This window comes from Anopheles arabiensis (genome assembly GCF_016920715.1).
Source record: "Anopheles arabiensis isolate DONGOLA chromosome X unlocalized genomic scaffold, AaraD3 X_pericentromeric_contig0012, whole genome shotgun sequence".
Taxonomy (NCBI): domain Eukaryota; kingdom Metazoa; phylum Arthropoda; class Insecta; order Diptera; family Culicidae; genus Anopheles; species Anopheles arabiensis.
Window position 1 is genome coordinate 127501 of NW_024412090.1, and position 10000 is coordinate 137500.

The window sequence follows — 10000 nt, forward strand, 5'->3', positions numbered from 1 at the left end:
TCAAAAACCGCTATCCAGAATCGGATGTAGAATCATTAGACGAACTTAAAATTGTTCTACGACCAATGTCTGCGACGTTTAGTATTCAAGATATGGCCCGCCCTAGGTCTGACCTTGCATTTTCGTGAAAATTTAAAGCATGGCCATAGGGACGGGTAAAATAGCTATTTTGAAGCAAAACCCGTATGACTTTAAATGGCCATAACTTTTGAAAAACAAGAGCTAGGTTGCGTTCCTTACACGTTTTGAGGTGTTTTAGCGAAAAACATGTTTTGAGCCACACGAGCTCTCCGGCCCGTTCGGTGCACATTTTTGAAAAAAGCTAGGGAGCTGCCCCTAGGTTCGGGGTGTCACAAAATATTGAAAAGTGGTCAAAAACCGCTATCCAGAATCGGATGTAGAATCATTAGACGAACTTAAAATTGTTCTACGACCAATGTCTGCGACGTTTAGTATTCAAGATATGGCCCGCCCTAGGTCTGACCTGGCATTTTCGTGAAAATTTAAAGCATGGCCATAGGGACGGGTAAAATTGCTATTTTGAAGCAAAAACCCGTCTGACTTTAAATGGCCATAACTTTTGAAAAACAAGAGCTAGGGTGCGTTCCTTACACGTTTTGAGGTGTTTTAGCGAAAAACATGTTTTGAGCCACACGAGCTCTCCGGCCCGTTCGGTGCACATTTTTGAAAAAAGCTAGGGAGCTGCCCCTAGGTTCGGGGTGTCACAAAATATTGAAAAGTGGTCAAAAACCGCTATCCAGAATCGGATGTAGAATCATTAGACGAACTTAAAATTGTTCTACGACCAATGTCTGCGACGTTTAGTATTCAAGATATGGCCCGCCCTAGGTCTGACCTGGCATTTTCGTGAAAATTTAAAGCATGGCCATAGGGACGGGTAAAATTGCTATTTTGAAGCAAAAACCCGTCTGACTTTAAATGGCCATAACTTTTGAAAAACAAGAGCTAGGGTGCGTTCCTTACACGTTTTGAGGTGTTTTAGCGAAAAACATGTTTTGAGCCACACGAGCTCTCCGGCCCGTTCGGTGCACATTTTTGAAAAAAAGCTAGGGAGCTGCCCCTAGGTTCGGGGTGTCACAAAATATTGAAAAGTGGTCAAAAACCGCTATCCAGAATCGGATGTAGAATCATTAGACGAACTTAAAATTGTTCTACGACCAATGTCTGCGACGTTTAGTATTCAAGATATGGCCCGCCCTAGGTCTGACCTGGCATTTTCGTGAAAATTTAAAGCATGGCCATAGGGACGGGTAAAATTGCTATTTTGAAGCAAAAACCCGTCTGACTTTAAATGGCCATAACTTTTGAAAAACAAGAGCTAGGGTGCGTTCCTTACACGTTTTGAGGTGTTTTAGCGAAAACATGTTTTGAGCCACACGAGCTCTCCGGCCCGTTCGGTGCACATTTTTGAAAAAGCTAGGAGCTGCCCCTAGGTTCGGGGTGTCACAAAATATTGAAAAGTGGTCAAAAACCGCTATCCAGAATCGGATGTAGAATCATTAGACGAACTTAAAATTGTTCTACGACCAATGTCTGCGACGTTTAGTATTCAAGATATGGCCCGCCCTAGGTCTGACCTGGCATTTTCGTGAAAATTTAAAGCATGGCCATAGGGACGGGTAAAATTGCTATTTTGAAGCAAAACCCGTCTGACTTTAAATGGCCATAACTTTTGAAAAACAAGAGCTAGGGTGCGTTCCTTACACGTTTTGAGGTGTTTTAGCGAAAAACATGTTTTGAGCCACACGAGCTCTCCGGCCCGTTCGGTGCACATTTTGAAAAAAGCTAGGGAGCTGCCCCTAGGTTCGGGGTGTCACAAAATATTGAAAAGTGGTCAAAAACCGCTATCCAGAATCGGATGTAGAATCATTAGACGAACTTAAAATTGTTCTACGACCAATGTCTGCGACGTTTAGTATTCAAGATATGGCCCGCCCTAGGTCTGACCTTGCATTTTCGTGAAAATTTAAAGCATGGCCATAGGGACGGGTAAAATAGCTATTTTGAAGCAAAACCCGTATGACTTTAAATGGCCATAACTTTTGAAAAACAAGAGCTAGGTTGCGTTCCTTACACGTTTTGAGGTGTTTTAGCGAAAAACATGTTTTGAGCCACACGAGCTCTCCGGCCCGTTCGGTGCACATTTTTGAAAAAAAGCTAGGGAGCTGCCCCTAGGTTCGGGGTGTCACAAAATATTGAAAAGTGGTCAAAAACCGCTATCCAGAATCGGATGTAGAATCATTAGACGAACTTAAAATTGTTCTACGACCAATGTCTGCGACGTTTAGTATTCAAGATATGGCCCGCCCTAGGTCTGACCTGGCATTTTCGTGAAAATTTAAAGCATGGCCATAGGGACGGGTAAAATTGCTATTTTGAAGCAAAAACCCGTCTGACTTTAAATGGCCATAACTTTTGAAAAACAAGAGCTAGGGTGCGTTCCTTACACGTTTTGAGGTGTTTTAGCGAAAAACATGTTTTGAGCCACACGAGCTCTCCGGCCCGTTCGGTGCACATTTTTGAAAAAAGCTAGGGAGCTGCCCCTAGGTTCGGGGTGTCACAAAATATTGAAAAGTGGTCAAAAACCGCTATCCAGAATCGGATGTAGAATCATTAGACGAACTTAAAATTGTTCTACGACCAATGTCTGCGACGTTTAGTATTCAAGATATGGCCCGCCCTAGGTCTGACCTGGCATTTTCGTGAAAATTTAAAGCATGGCCATAGGGACGGGTAAAATTGCTATTTTGAAGCAAAACCCGTCTGACTTTAAATGGCCATAACTTTTGAAAAACAAGAGCTAGGGTGCGTTCCTTACACGTTTTGAGGTGTTTTAGCGAAAAACATGTTTTGAGCCACACGAGCTCTCCGGCCCGTTCGGTGCACATTTTTGAAAAAAGCTAGGGAGCTGCCCCTAGGTTCGGGGTGTCACAAAATATTGAAAAGTGGTCAAAAAACCGCTATCCAGAATCGGATGTAGAATCATTAGACGAACTTAAAATTGTTCTACGACCAATGTCTGCGACGTTTAGTATTCAAGATATGGCCCGCCCTAGGTCTGACCTGGCATTTTCGTGAAAATTTAAAGCATGGCCATAGGGACGGGTAAAATTGCTATTTTGAAGCAAAACCCGTCTGACTTTAAATGGCCATAACTTTTGAAAAACAAGAGCTAGGGTGCGTTCCTTACACGTTTTGAGGTGTTTTAGCGAAAAACATGTTTTGAGCCACACGAGCTCTCCGGCCCGTTCGGTGCACATTTTTGAAAAAAGCTAGGAGCTGCCCCTAGGTTCGGGGTGTCACAAAATATTGAAAAGTGGTCAAAAACCGCTATCCAGAATCGGATGTAGAATCATTAGACGAACTTAAAATTGTTCTACGACCAATGTCTGCGACGTTTAGTATTCAAGATATGGCCCGCCCTAGGTCTGACCTTGCATTTTCGTGAAAATTTAAAGCATGGCCATAGGGACGGGTAAAATAGCTATTTTGAAGCAAAACCCGTATGACTTTAAATGGCCATAACTTTTGAAAAACAAGAGCTAGGTTGCGTTCCTTACACGTTTTGAGGTGTTTTAGCGAAAAACATGTTTTGAGCCACACGAGCTCTCCGGCCCGTTCGGTGCACATTTTTGAAAAAGCTAGGAGCTGCCCCTAGGTTCGGGGTGTCACAAAATATTGAAAAGTGGTCAAAAAACCGCTATCCAGAATCGGATGTAGAATCATTAGACGAACTTAAAATTGTTCTACGACCAATGTCTGCGACGTTTAGTATTCAAGATATGGCCCGCCCTAGGTCTGACCTGGCATTTTCGTGAAAATTTAAAGCATGGCCATAGGGACGGGTAAAATTGCTATTTTGAAGCAAAACCCGTCTGACTTTAAATGGCCATAACTTTTGAAAAACAAGAGCTAGGGTGCGTTCCTTACACGTTTTGAGGTGTTTTAGCGAAAAACATGTTTTGAGCCACACGAGCTCTCCGGCCCGTTCGGTGCACATTTTTGAAAAAAGCTAGGAGCTGCCCCTAGGTTCGGGGTGTCACAAAATATTGAAAAGTGGTCAAAAACCGCTATCCAGAATCGGATGTAGAATCATTAGACGAACTTAAAATTGTTCTACGACCAATGTCTGCGACGTTTAGTATTCAAGATATGGCCCGCCCTAGGTCTGACCTGGCATTTTCGTGAAAATTTAAAGCATGGCCATAGGGACGGGTAAAATTGCTATTTTGAAGCAAAACCCGTCTGACTTTAAATGGCCATAACTTTTGAAAAACAAGAGCTAGGGTGCGTTCCTTACACGTTTTGAGGTGTTTTAGCGAAAAACATGTTTTGAGCCACACGAGCTCTCCGGCCCGTTCGGTGCACATTTTTGAAAAAAAGCTAGGGAGCTGCCCCTAGGTTCGGGGTGTCACAAAATATTGAAAAGTGGTCAAAAACCGCTATCCAGAATCGGATGTAGAATCATTAGACGAACTTAAAATTGTTCTACGACCAATGTCTGCGACGTTTAGTATTCAAGATATGGCCCGCCCTAGGTCTGACCTGGCATTTTCGTGAAAATTTAAAGCATGGCCATAGGGACGGGTAAAATTGCTATTTTGAAGCAAAACCCGTCTGACTTTAAATGGCCATAACTTTTGAAAAACAAGAGCTAGGGTGCGTTCCTTACACGTTTTGAGGTGTTTTAGCGAAAAACATGTTTTGAGCCACACGAGCTCTCCGGCCCGTTCGGTGCACATTTTTGAAAAAAGCTAGGGAGCTGCCCCTAGGTTCGGGGTGTCACAAAATATTGAAAAGTGGTCAAAAAACCGCTATCCAGAATCGGATGTAGAATCATTAGACGAACTTAAAATTGCTCTACAACCCCCAGTCCGACGCCTCGTATTCGAGATATAGCACTTTGTAGGTCTGACCGAGCAATTTTGTACTGAAATGTATGGCGGACATGTTATTCATTAAACAACATTAACTTGCATCGTGCCCTACTTCATCGGCACAGCTACTATCGACTATCTATTGTTGAAATGGATTGAGTTTGACCATTTTAGCTCTTTTCTTATGCCGTGCACCAACAGTGTGTACCGATCAGGGAAAGTACACTACTTACGCGTTCATGGATGTATATGTTGGTACAAGTTGCCGGTCGGAATAGCAGTGCACCAAAACTGTGTACCGATCAGGGAAAGTACAAGACGGAGGGCGCAGCCCGAGCGTACGCGTTCATAGATGTCCATGTTGGTACAACCTACATGTACGTACCTTGTTTTTGTATCAAAAGTTCCAATAAAGTGTTTGTATGCTTAAAATGCTTATCTCAACCGGTCACCTTTTGGCCTGCCCTTTTATAGACAGAAACCTAGAACGATACTCGCGATGTTTGTGTTTTTCCATTCGCCCGGGACGACGAAATGAGCTCTGTGCACATCGTGCAGAAAACTGTCTCCTCCTCGTATGTTTTTGTCCCTCCACGCATATAATCACCCACATTTGTGTTCAACACGGACGGCGCAGCCCGAGCGAACGCGTTAATGTTTATGTTTGTGCACACTAAAGTTACAATCCTAGGATTTGGTTATTGCGTCGCAGTGCCCGACCGTCGCGGACACCATTCTTGGACAAAAGTCCAAGTACGTAGAGTACATTCCCTAGGTATGTGCCCGTTCGTGACTTTCGTTGCGTGCTTACAGACACGCTTGGGTATGTTTACCATACAAGGTTTACTAGGAAAACCTGGGAAGGACGCTTGCCCTCCCGTCGCGGACACCATTCTTGGAAAGAAGTCCTGGTACTTAGCGTTCTTTAATGTACTTGATCAGTTTGTATTGCAATTGCTTTGTGCCATTGACTTTTGCTAATGCTCACTAAGGGGTGTTCGTTTGCGATGTGTATGATAAGCAACTGTCTATTCTTACCAGCAGTTAATCAACACTTTTCACCCAAATCATAGGAACGTAGAGTACTTTCCCTGATCGGTACACAATTTTGGTGCACCTCTAACTTCGCCAGCACTTTATCGTTACGTTTTGTGCACAACCTTGGGACATGGTGTAAGTTTCATCATTGTTATGTTTGATTCGGTTTATTATGATTGAAAAATACGCTACGTCCAAGAAATCTGAACTCGAATACTTTTGCCACGTTGCGCAAAAGCTACTGAGCAACTCCTAGCCGTTTACCGATTTATAATTTAATTTTCGTTATTAGTTTTAAAAAATACGCTAAGTCCCAAAAATCTGAACTCGAATACTTTTTCTATGTGCCGCCAAAAGCTACTGAGCAACTCCTAGCCGTTTACCGATTTAAAATTTAATTTTCGTTATTAGTTTTAAAAATACGCTAAGTCCCAAAAATCTGAACTCGAATACTTTTTCTATGTGCCGCTAAAAGCTACTGAGCAACGCCTAGGTTGGTACATTTCTGGTACATGGAGTGTATGCGTGCAGGCGTACTGCCGTGCTGGACTGGAAAATCGCACTTGCTACTAGAACGTAGAGTAATTCCCTAGATAGGTGCTTTTGCATGCCTCTGTTCGACGTCCATGCAACTTGGAACGTGCGACACACGTAGCTAGGCTTCCCCATACATATTCCCTAGGGTAGCACCAAATTGCACACTTTCAGGGGTATATTTTGGTACGGTGTACTGTGCATGGTACAAGTATCATTAGCTCGTGCAATTTATTTTGCATCAAGTTGCGATTGCTGGTGCGTCGAGATAGGAGTGTTTCGCGACTTTTGCCAAGCTTTGGTGCCATTTGGTGAATAATTAATGTTCTAGCCACAATAAACGTGCCACATAATGCCAATAACGAAAACGCCATTTTCAAGGGACTTCCAGTCAAAATGTTTGCAATCAGCGCTTTCCTGTCGAGTTCAGGATTTGGGACTGAGCGATTTTTTTTCACGATCCAATCAAACGACCAGTTCGTGAATAAACAATTCATACAACAGTACATCCCTTCAAAGTAGAAAAAAAGCCGAATGCTAGGGAGCTCCAGTCAAAAACGTTGTCATTGGCGCTTTCTTCTCGAGTTCAGGATTTGGGACTTAGCGTTTTTTTCACGATCCAGCCAAAAGACCAGATCGTGAAATAAACAATTAACACAACTGTACTAGTACATCCCTTCAACTGAAGCAAGCGCACCATACATGACCCGTACGCTAATCATCCAAGCACATGACACGTCAACTAAGTCAACACATAATACAACTTGGAAAACTAACGGGTAAGTAGGTCATCTCGTACACGACGACACACCGACCAAACCAGGTCAACACGTCACATGCACAAGACATCCTACTACCAAGGCCGACCACCTCGACACACGACCTGTTAACCGAACATGGTCAACACCATCATGTGCAAGGCAACCGGGCCAAACGGGTCAACTTATACAACTTGTAACGAGCATGTGTAAGCTTACTGGTGTGGTCCGCACGGTCCTCACATCAAGACAATCAAGTCGAGAACGAGGCACGCCGACAAGCTCATTAGTGTTAAGTGTCCTTCTCCATCCTATGTCAAGTCACTCGTCTGACACGGAAGTAGCCAACTCTTGTCCACTAGTATAAAGGAACGGTCTCCAGACCAGGTCAAGTCACTCGTCTGACAAGGAAGGAGCACGCACCAAGCTTCACCAGAGCACGGTACCACGGTCCCCAGACCAAGATGGTTAGTTACGCCAACGAGGAAGGGGCACGCGTTCCCTTGCTACACTCAACTTAGTACACTCATGCTCTCACAAGAGTATCCCCTGTGTCGACGTGGTCCCCAGACCAAGACGAGCTTGCGCACATCGAGGAAGGGGCACACGGACAAACCACCAAGCATGGGTCGCCTGAGAGGATCGATGCGAACGCATCTCTACAACTCGCAGCTCCCAGCCTGAAGTCCCGTCGTTTGCGGGCGGTTGATAGGTGTCGAAACTAGGTATATCCACGTTGGGCAGAGCTCAAGCCAACGGCGTTCCCAGTTACGGTACTAACACGTGCAGCGAACTCCACTCATTGCGGCCTAGGTATAGCGGGATGAGACGCCGGGCTGCAGACGCAGACTCCAACGGATCTCAGAGGGTTGTTAGGCCCGCTAGCTTCCGAACACCTAATGGGTTTGAGAAGCGCTATCAGCTCGGATTGGCTACGACCTTAGAGGCGTTCAGGCATAATCCAGCGGACGTAGCGTCATACCAAAGTCCGGTCGGACTAGTATTGAGCCACAGGTCCGTTAAGTAGGTCCGTACTAACCTGTCTCACGACGGTCTAAACCCAGCTCACGTTCCCTTGAAAGGGTGAACAATCCTACGCTTGGTGAATTTTGCTTCACAATGATAGGAAGAGCCGACATCGAAGGATCAAAAAGCCACGTCGCTATGAACGCTTGGCGGCCACAAGCCAGTTATCCCTGTGACGGCAATCACCATGTTCCCGGAGGTCTTCCGGGTCCTGTACCAGGATTGCCTGAACCGCGCTTCGTTTCCGGCGCAGTGGAAGAGGCAACGACTGGTGTTGCTGCCGAAGCAGGGGAAGCCTCCGGGAGAGAGCAGCTCGTACCGACCCTCTGCATGCTCGACGCACTGGGGAAGGTACTTGAGCGCCTCATCCTGAATCGCCTCAATGAACATCTCGAAGAGCCGTCTTCACCCCGACTGTCGGACCGGCAGTTCGGATTTCGTCGAGGGCGGTCGACAGTGAGCGCCATCCAGCGGGTTGTTGAGGCCGGCCGTACCGCCATGTCGTTCCGGCGAACGAACGGCCGGGATAACCGTTTCTTGCTTGTGGTGGCGTTGGACGTGAAGAACGCCTTCAACACGGCCAACTGGCAATCCATTGCCAGTGCCCTTCAGGCAAAAGGTGTTCCCGTCGGCCTCCAACGGATGCTTCGAAGCTACTTCGAGGATCGTGTGCTGTACTTTGACACGAGCGAAGGCCCCGTCGTACGGCATGTAACCGCAGGTGTTCCACAGGGGTCCATCCTGGGCCCAACTCTGTGGAACATCATGTATGACGGGGTGCTGGATGTGCCGCTACCTCCCGACGTCGAAGTCATCGGATACGCGGACGATCTGGCGCTGTTGGTACCTGCTACCACCACGGACGAGGTTCGCGCGAGAGCAGAGGAAGCCGTTGACCAGGTCCAACGTTGGATGCAACAGCACGGTCTGGAGCTGGCCCCAGCCAAGACTGAAGCCGTCCTGATCTCAAGCAAGAAGACTCCGCCGCAGGTGACATTTCGCGTCGGTGACGTGGAAGTCCAGTCTTCTAGGAGCATCAGGTACTTGGGCGTGCAGCTCCAAGATCACCTGAAATGGCGAGATCACGTCACGAAAGTCTCCGAAAAGGCGTCGCGTGTGGTGGCAGCTGTAACGCGCCTCATGCAGAATCACAGCGGCCCCAGGACGGCCAAGTCAAGGCTGCTGGCGTGTGTGGCAGAATCGGTGTTGCGGTATGCTGCTCCCGTCTGGGCTGAGGCAACTCAGGTGCGAGAGTGCCGACGGATGCTGCAACGAGTTCAGCGAAAAGCAGCCATCAGGGTGGCACGGGCATTCCGTACCGTCAGGTATGAGACGGCCACCCTACTCGCTGGACTCGTACCGATATGCCACCTCATCAACGAGGATGCTCGGGTTCACCAACAACTCCTTGCTTCAGACCGTGCTGCAACGAGGGAGGACATCCGGGCGACGGAGCGGCAGAACACCATCGACTGCTGGCAGGAGGAATGGGATGCCGACGCACTGCAACAGGATGCTAGCCGGCACACGCGGTGGACGCACCGTGTAATTCCATCGGTCGGCGACTGGCAGTCTAGGAAACATGGAGATATGACTTTCCATCTGGCACAGGTTTTGTCCGGACACGGATTTTTCCGTGACTACTTGTGCCACAATGGATTCACGTCGTCCCCAGACTGCCAGTTGTGCGTCGGCGTCCCAGAGACGGCGGAGCACGCCTTCTTCGAGTGCCCACGCTTTGCGGCA

At 46.9% G+C, this 10000-nt stretch overlaps 1 pseudogene; it reads right to left on the bottom strand.

Moving 5' to 3' along the window:
- Nucleotides 1-7837: 7837 nt before the first annotated feature.
- Nucleotides 7838-10000, bottom strand: part of LOC120907600 — a 6451-nt pseudogene continuing 4288 nt past the window's right edge.